The sequence below is a fragment of the Lonchura striata genome, chromosome Z, assembly GCF_050655825.1.
Source record: "Lonchura striata isolate lonStrDom1 chromosome Z, ASM5065582v1, whole genome shotgun sequence".
Taxonomy (NCBI): domain Eukaryota; kingdom Metazoa; phylum Chordata; class Aves; order Passeriformes; family Estrildidae; genus Lonchura; species Lonchura striata.
The window spans coordinates 14,657,302-14,663,301 of record NC_140740.1 but is presented as its reverse complement, the minus strand read 5'-3'; the positions used below and the strand labels follow the sequence as shown (position 1 = coordinate 14,663,301).

Below are 6,000 nucleotides of genomic sequence, written 5' to 3'. Positions count from 1 at the left end.
GCAAAAGTGACTCTAGGGAAGGTAAAATAAGAATGCCTAATTGTATTTAAACATGCAGATGTATTTTTTGCGTAAAACTGTGCTGCCTCTTAATTCTTCTTATAAAAAATACATGGGCATTTGACGTATGTTAATACAAGAAAATAATTCTTATTCCAGGGGTTATTTGTTTTGAGTAAACATTAGCCAGAAGGTATCTCTGAGGCCAATCATGAAAGCAGAATTTTTAAATATTTACAGGTTGTTATTTCAAATACGAAAATCCACAGCTAGTAATTTTTACTAGGAGAATACCTATAAAGAATACAATCTCCATGTCTAAGAGCTTGGTCAAGCACAATTCTTTGCTCATTCATATGCTGAGTGCAGACTGTGACTCAGTATTCAGCAGGGCTGCAGCAGGCAGTGCATGCCTGACCACACTCTCCTATTTTTTCACCCTTCTAATAGCATTGGAGAGTCAAAAAAGCAATGAAAAGAGAAGGGCATGTATTAAGGAATTTGTTATGCAGGATGCACTCAGGCTTCACACCATTTAGCCATACAGATGAGCCCTAACCCAACAGTTACCTCTGTGCACTGCTGTATTTACAGGATTGCAAACTGAGAGCAGAATTGAGCCGAGGAATCTTTTTTCAGAATCATGGGGCTTTTTGTCTGTAGGAAGGCAAGCTGATGCTGTTAAGAGGTAGAAACTGTTAAGAGATCTGGGTGCTTAAGTAAAGATGTGACTCTTTCAAATTAGTTATGAACTCTCATTTTTCCTTGTTGATACCAAGGATGATAAGAGGAATGCTCATCTTATTCAGCTGGCGTGTTTAATTTTCCATAACTGTGATGTGCTTTGAGGTGGCAGTACTGAATGTCACAGGAACAGCTATGAGGAACTAGCATTTTGTACTTTGATTGAAGATACATAGTCAGATACCTGAACTGAAAAACTGAAAAAAAAATTAAAGTAACCTTAGAACAGATCAATTGTTCCGCTCCAGTGTAATCTCTCAGTGCAGAATTATGCTGAAGTTAGCTTTGTAAAAGCCTTGCTGGAGGTCGCTTAAGAGCTACTTTTCAGCTAGCTACATCAGACAGTGAGTGTTTATTTTCTATTTATTTAATTGCCCATTTCAACTGAGGAGTAGTAGCTTATTCTTCTTCCAAGTACTCTCCTTCTGACCTAATGATGTTTCCGAAGCAGCAGCCTTCAGTACCGAGGCCTGTGTCAGGCCCAAGTGGATTTGGTTAAGTTTCTAGCTCGTGTCTTCAGCGTGGAGTCCAAGGACAGCAGGAAAAGCAGGGCAAGCAACACTTTACCGAGTGAGGAGGCTGAGGCCCGAGATGACCCTCGCCACAGCTCCGTTTCACACCATGCCATGAAAGCAGGTAATTCATGACGGGACAGGGAGCAGGGCCGCGTTCTGCCCGCAGCCACACGCGCAGCGCGCTCCTCGGGCAGCCGTGCCCCCCGAGCGGCGGCACAAGCGCCAATTTCCTCCCGCCGGGGCCGGCTCGGCTGCGGGCGGCTCCAGCCGGCCCCGCCCCACCCCGGCGGCGCCCTCGGGCCGAGCGGCTGCGGCCCCGGGTCCGGGCGGTGTCGGGGCCGTGCGGGGCCGCGCGGGGCCGTGTCGGGGCCATGTCGCGACACGGGCGGGTCCCGCGGCGGCAGCCCGGCGGGGCTGCGGGGGACGGGGCTGCCGCCGCCGCGGTGCGCGCCCGGGCCGAGCCCCTCGGGGCCGCCGGCGTGGACGAGGTGGTGGCAATAGCGGCGCAGCTGGCCCTGGAGCGGTTCCGGAGCGGGGACGAGGCGGGTGCGCGGCACGGCCCGGCCCGGGGCAGCTGCGGGTGTGGGGAGGGCGCTGGCAGCGGGTCAGGGAGGGGATCCTGCCCCTCTGCCCGGCCCTGGTCAGGCACGGCTGGGGTGCTGTGTCCATCTCTGGGCTCCCCAGCACGGAGACAGGGAGCTGATAGAGCGGGTCCGGCAGAGACCACTGAGATGGAGGTCTCGCATCAGGAGAGCTGTGGGAGTTGGTCCTGTTTGGCCCAGAGGAGACTGAGAGGGGATCTCACTAATGCATATGAATATCTCCAAGATGAGTCCCAGGAAGGCGGTGCAGGCTTTTTGGTGACAGGACAAGGAGCAATGGCCATAAATTCAAAGAGAAGAAGTTCCACCTGAACATGAGGGAGAGCTTCTTTCCTTTGAGAGTGGCAGAGCACTGAAACTGCTGCCCAGGGAAAGCATTGAATTTCCCCCTCTGGAAACATCCCAAACCCTAGATGTGTTCCTCTGTCACCTGCTCCAGGTGACCCTGCAGGGGGGTTGCACTGGGTGGTCTCCCTTCCAATCCTAACAATTCTGTGTTCTGTAACGTTGAGTTGTCAAGATTACTGCCTGTTGCATTGTTACTGTCTTTTCATTATTATTTATCATTCTAGAGATGGAATTTCCTTCTAGTTTCACTAGTACTGAAAGAGCATTTGTTCACCGGCTCTGTCAGTCTCTTGGACTGGTATCTAAAAGCAAAGGGTGAGTCGGGGTACAGTTTTCAGTTCTTTGGTGCAGATGGTAGAATTTCAAGACTAATGATAACCTGATTGATGTTTTCAACATCCTCAACTTGCTGCAAGGAATAGTATTAGAGAAAAAAGTGTAAAAGTAGCTACAGATATGAGCATCTTTGTTCATTGCTGTATGCATGCTTGGAAAAGCTTGTGACATGCATTTTGGGACAGCATGATTTTATACTCTGTGGATTTAATGGCTCCACTAAAAAAGGTTCTCACTGTGATTTCTGTTTTTTTTCCAAAGATTTTGCTTAGCATCTCATACCCTGACAGATAAAAGTTAACCTAGAGTAGGTTCCTTTTTCCTAAAATAAGTTTTCCCTCCCCCTGACAGAAAAGGAGCCAATCGATACCTGACTGTAAGGAAGAAGGATGTGTCAGAGGCACACGCAGTCATGACTTGTGACTTGGCTCTCTGTACGAAACACGCCGTTCGGAGCCTAATTCAGCGCTTTCCCGTCACAAATAAGGAACGCGCGGAGCTCCTGCCAAGGACAGAGCGAGGAAGTGCCTGTGCTGTTGAATCTGGTACGTTCAGCATGTGTTCTGATTTGGACTTGTCCATCGACACCACTCGAAACCACCTGCAACCCAGTGACAAAACAAACCTCTTCCTGCTCTGTCCCCTCTGGTGTCCTAACAGACACCTTCAAACAAATGCATTAATTTTCCTTACTTTTAAGGTCTTTTATAACTGGTGCTGTGAGGAATTTGGGAAGTCGTATCATGCACATTGAGATGTCCACCTTGTGTTGTGTTAATTTAGAATCTTTGAGCCAGTTCCAGCCAAATCTTTTTGGAAGCACATTTTGAAATGTGGCTTCACAGAAGTAACTATGAGGTGGGGTTGAAGAGTCAGTGTTACTGTGATGCCATAAGAATGCCTATATTAGAAAATGAGGTTGTCTGTTCTGCTTATAGAAATTAATGTGCTTGATAAATCAAAAATTTCAGTTTTTACTTCTTCATCTCTACAAAATAGATTTGGTCCTTAAGAGACTACTGTCCAGACTTCTTGATTTCTTGAATATGGAAGAGTTCACGGAAAGACAAACTTTGGTCGAAATGTTGGGTTTTTTTTTAAAAGCAAGGTTTTCATCTAGATTATTGCTTTAGCAGCTACAAGTGGAAGAGTTGCACTGTGTTTCTGTGTGCAGAGATGGGTGTAGTGAACAGAAAACATTTGTACCAGTATGCCTTGTTTAATTGCATGGTTTTGATACGTGGTGTCTCTTCTTGACGTGCTTTCTTTGCTGTTATTTCCAATTGTTTTAGTTGTTTAATAGGATTGTTATATGAACCAGAGGGAAGCTGTAATAAAAGTGCTGAAATGCAATGTCTTAGGAATGTAAGGGATAAGTTAATGAACAGTCTAATATTTGCCTTTCTCTGCATCTCAAGAATGTATTTTTAGTTCTCCTGATCTCTTAGTCTGTTTGTCTTGGTACAACAGAGCTTGAAATTTAGAATATGAATCTGTTAATGGCATTACATATGTATAACTGAGTTTACAGCAAACTTTTCATTCTGCCAGAGAATAATTCTCAAGGAATTACAGAGTAGCACTTGCAATGATGGATGTGAAGTAGCTCCCTCAGAAGATGTGCCTGTTTTTTGGCTACTTATGCACTGCTTTCTAACACATCGCACTGCTGCGTGGGGGCCAGGGCTCTTGATACAGCATGCTTGCATTGGTATGATTTCAGGCAAACGTGTGGAATAGCTTAAAGGTTTAACTCTGTCAGTGTGTATTTCTAGGGGGAACTGCAGGTGTGAAATGTGGGCGCAGATACAAAGGCCACCAAAATACGCCAGGCTGATATTCTCTGGTTTAGTTTGTTTCTCCTTTTGCTCTTTGTAGGCTTTTTTGACTTGGAGCAATGCTCTGGAAGAGTCTGGTTTTCTTCAAAATACCTATGAAAGTAATAACTGTTTTGAAAAATATCTATTGCAAGCACTGCAGGACATGCTATAAATATGACATCTAAATGTGTGATGGGTTTGTCACTTTACCCACAGGGATGCATAAAAAGCCAGCAATGTTAATTTTTAAGTACAATTTTTGAGCAGTGTTTTTGTGACCTTCCTCTGTGTCTGCATAAATGACCTTTTAACTTGTCTTCACAGAAAAGAAAGAAGTAAACAAGACAAGTGGTCGACTTAATGATGGTATCCCCCAGGTCCCAGGGAAAAGAGGGGAATCAGAGTTTGATTCCTTCAGGCAGTCACTACCAGTTCTTGAAAAACAGGAAGAAATTGTCCAAACCATAAAGGACAATAAAATTGTTTTGATTATAGGAGAGACTGGATCAGGAAAAACGACGCAGGTATGTTGCTTCAATGAAATAAAAACTATAACAGTATTTATTCTAAACTAATGCCAGTTGTGTAACATTTGTGATATGGGGTACTTTGATGCTGTTTCAAGGCTTTCCTTTTCCTGTGTGATTGAAAATGTTGTTCCAATTTATTTTGTTGCTTTTGAAACACTAAGCCTCTAGATAGGTACTAGAAGCAAAAATGATTCCTTACAATTTTCTGGTAGATACCATTTTTTCATTAAAATAATACAAAATATTGAAGGGAAAGTAGCTGTGATGTTTGTATAACCCTTTTTCTTCTAAGGCTAGTTCTGTTCTTAGTATCCAGAGTAATCTATTTTTTGTGTTAAAATGTGAGATTATCTGCAGGGCTTTGGTTTTTTTTTTTAGATTTCTCTGAAGCAGGAGGGAGGCACTGTAAGGTTTTTCTTTAAAAAAAACCTAAATAGGTTATAATTAGAAATTTACTTTCTGCTGATTCAGATATGCTTGCTATGATAATTGTAATGAAAAGTCTTTTGCAATGTGCAATATTGATATGCAGTTAATGGTTTCCCTGTGCTAACAAAGCTGTGACTTTCTCAAAAAGCAAATTTGAACCACTTCTTTACAGATCCCTCAATTTATCCTTGATGACTGCTACAAGAATGGAACTCCCTGTCGTGTGTTTTGTACTCAGCCAAGACGTTTAGCAGCTGTTGCAGTGGCTGAAAGAGTGGCAGCAGAAAGAAGAGAGAAGATTGGCCAGACAATTGGTTACCAGATCCGGTTAGAGAGCAGGTACCAATGGTACTTCTAAGTGTCGGTTGATCTTGTGTTGGTCTTGTGAATCTTGTGTACATTGAAACTGCAGTATGTTTGTGCTGCAGCCTCACAGATGGGATACGTTACTGCAGGTAAGGAATACGTAAGAGTGAAAAGGATGGCTTTCTTCCTGTGTTTTGCAGTTTCATGTAGAAGGCTGTCTTACAGAACTGAATCTCAGGTATTTTCTGTTGATTTCTTCTGCATGGAAATCCTTGTCTGATTTTCAGATCAAGTCTACACTTTCTTCTTTTTTTCCCCGTTCTCTCTGCTTTTAACATGTGTGGATTCAAAAGGTCTGCAAGCTTTGAAG

At 43.9% G+C, this 6,000-nt stretch overlaps 1 long non-coding RNA gene across 1 annotated transcript; it reads left to right on the top strand.

Moving 5' to 3' along the window:
- The first annotated feature begins 1,874 nt into the window (after positions 1-1,874).
- Positions 1,875-3,090, top strand: LOC146763656 (uncharacterized). The gene is made up of 2 exons (XR_014951646.1): positions 1,875-2,524; positions 2,897-3,090. It is a non-coding gene; the product is annotated as an uncharacterized LOC146763656 (long non-coding RNA).
- The last annotated feature ends 2,910 nt before the right edge of the window (positions 3,091-6,000 follow it).